This window comes from Marmota marmota, unplaced genomic scaffold (assembly GCF_001458135.2).
Source record: "Marmota marmota marmota unplaced genomic scaffold, marMar, whole genome shotgun sequence".
Taxonomy (NCBI): Eukaryota; Metazoa; Chordata; class Mammalia; order Rodentia; family Sciuridae; genus Marmota; species Marmota marmota.
Window position 1 is genome coordinate 15,496,113 of NW_026000057.1, and position 2,757 is coordinate 15,498,869.

Genomic DNA, 2,757 nt, shown 5'->3' on the forward strand with positions numbered 1-2,757 from the left:
TGGAAGTGCATTAAAACTGTATAGTGCTATTGGTAGTATGGTCATTCTGATAATATTATTTCTGCCTATCCAAGAGCAAGGTAGATCTTTCCATCTTCTGAGGTCTTCTTTGATTTCTTTCTTTAGGGTTCTATAGAAAAATGTTCATCACCTCTATCAATTAGAGAAATGCAAATCAAAACTACTCTAAGATATCATCTCACTCCAGTCAGAATGGGCAGCTACTATGAAGACAAACAACAATAAGTGTTGGTGAGGATGTGGGGAGAAAGATACACTCATATAGCTGGTGGGACTGCAAATTGGTGCAGCCAATATGGAAAGCAGTATGGAGATACCTTGGAAAACTGGAATGGAACCACTCCTAGGTCTATACCCAAAGGACTTAAAATCAGCATACTATAGTAATGCAGCCACATCAATGTTCATAGCAGCACAATTCACAATAGCTAAACTGTGGAGCTAACATAGATGCCCTTCAGTAGATAAATGGATAAAAAAGTGTGGCATATATACACAATGGAATATTACTCAGCAATAAAAGAGAATAAAATTGTGAATGTGCTGCTATGAACATCGATGTAGCAGTATCCCTATAGTATGTTCTTTTAAGGTCTTTAGGGAATAGTCCAAGAAGGGGAATAGCTGGGTCAAATGGTGGTTCCATTCCCAGCTTTCCAAGGAAGAACAACTAAGAACAGAGCAGGGAGGAAGAGCATGAGAAGAAGATTAACATTAAACAGGGACGAGAGGTGGGAGGGAAAGGGAGAGAGAAGAGAAATTGCATGGAAATGGAAGGAGACCCTCATTGTTATACAAAATTACATATAAGAGGAAGTGAGGGGAAAGGGAAAAAAACAAGGGGGAGAAATGAATTACAGTAGATGGGGTAGAGAGAGAAGATGGGAGGGGAGGGGAGGGGAGGGGGGGATAGTAGAGGATAGGATAGGCAACAGAACACAACAGACACTAGTATGGCAGTATGTAAAAAAGTGGATGTATAACCGATGTGATTCTGCAATCTGTATATGGGGTAAAAATGGGAGTTCATAACCCACTTGAATCATATGTATGAAATATGATATGTCAAGAGCTTTGTAATGGTTTGAACAACTAATAATATTTTTTTGCTTCTATGTATCATTTTATTTGAGCAGATATTGGTATCATTTGGGGTATGGTGTACAAGTCTGGGGAGCACTTGCAAGCCAAGGTGGCTGCATGACAGAGACTTTATTCTTCCCTTATATCTACCCCTCCATGCTACCTCTTGAGCAGAATGAGGAAAGAATACCTAGGACTGGATGAGGGCTGCAAAAGAGGTGAGACCAGAGAGATAAAGGGCCTGATATAGCCTTAATCATTGTTTCTTCTTGAACCCTGGGATTATAGGAGAGTCATGGAGTTTATAGTCTTTTCTTGAAAGGAAACTAGGAAAGAGCAGGAATGTTGTATTCAGGAGGCAACATTCATGTGTACTCTGATATGAATGGTACACTCTGAATCTGTGCAGAGTATACAACCTGCACAGTCATAAATGGCTGCCCTGTCAGAGGTCATAAAATAGGCTACTCAGAATCTCTGGCATTGTCCCAAATCCCTTTCTTTCTGAGCCCTTGGACTTTGGACTTTGATCTTCAAGAAAAGGCAATCTTTCTTCCTGAGAGCTTTTATGAGGCTAATAGGGCTCTAGATGACCCTGAAAAATCAGACCCAGAAAGTCTGGGTTAGAAAACTCAGGCTGTTCACAGGTACTGTATTCCAAGCATCACTGAGCCAGCTGGGTAATTGCAGTAGCCAGCACACTGTTCTTCTGCAAACCATTCTCATGCAGCTACCAGGGAGCACAGGAAGCACTAAGCACTCAATATTGAAACCACTGTTCACAGCTATCGCTTCTCGGCCTTTTGGCTAAGATCAAGTGTAGTATCTGTTCTTATCAGTTTAATAATAAAATTTTTTTTAAAAAGAGAATAAAATCATAGCATTTGCAGGTAAATGGCTGGCGTTGGAGAAGATAATGCTAAGCGAAGTTAGCCAATCCCCAAAAAAACAAATGCCGAATGTCTTCTCTGATATAAGATGACTGACTTGGAGTGGGGTAGGGAGGGGTAGCATGGGAGGAATAGAGGAACTCTAGATAGGGCAGATGGGTGGAGGGAAAGGGAGGGGACAGGGGGTTAGGTTAGCAAGGATGGTGGAATGTGATGGACATCATTATCCAAAGTTCATGTATGGAAGACACGAATTGCGGGTCAACATACTTTATATACAACCAGAGATATGAAAAATTGTGCTCTATATGTGTAATAAGAATTGTAATGCATTCTGCTGTCATTTATTTTTTAAAAATCAATAAAAAAAGAAAATCACATGGTCATGACAACAAGCGAAGTGAGAGAGGCCACATATGTTTGTTGGAGGCATTTAAGGGTTACTTCTGCAATAGAATACCCTCACTAAGATGATACTCCAGAGTTCTAAGGTTTTTGTTGGTTCATATTTTAGATACAGGGTCTCAAAATGTTGCCCAGACTGGTTTCAACTAACTCATGTGCTCAAGTAATCCTCCTTCCTCAGCCTCCTAAGTAGCTAGGACTGTAAGTGCCTTGCTAAGAGATTTAAAAATTTTAATGAGTAAAATCAAGTAAAACCTTTAAGTATGACAGGATGAGAGGTTTTTGTTTGTTGTTGTTATTTTTTGGTTTGGGGGGGGGGGTTGTGGGTTTCTAAAGACAGACTCTTTTTAAAATTTAT

At 40.0% G+C, this 2,757-nt stretch overlaps 1 pseudogene; it reads left to right on the forward strand.

Annotated features, from left to right (window-relative positions):
• The first annotated feature begins 1,891 nt into the window (after window positions 1-1,891).
• LOC125619873 lies at window positions 1,892-1,990 on the forward strand (annotated as a pseudogene).
• Window positions 1,991-2,757: the final 767 nt, after the last annotated feature.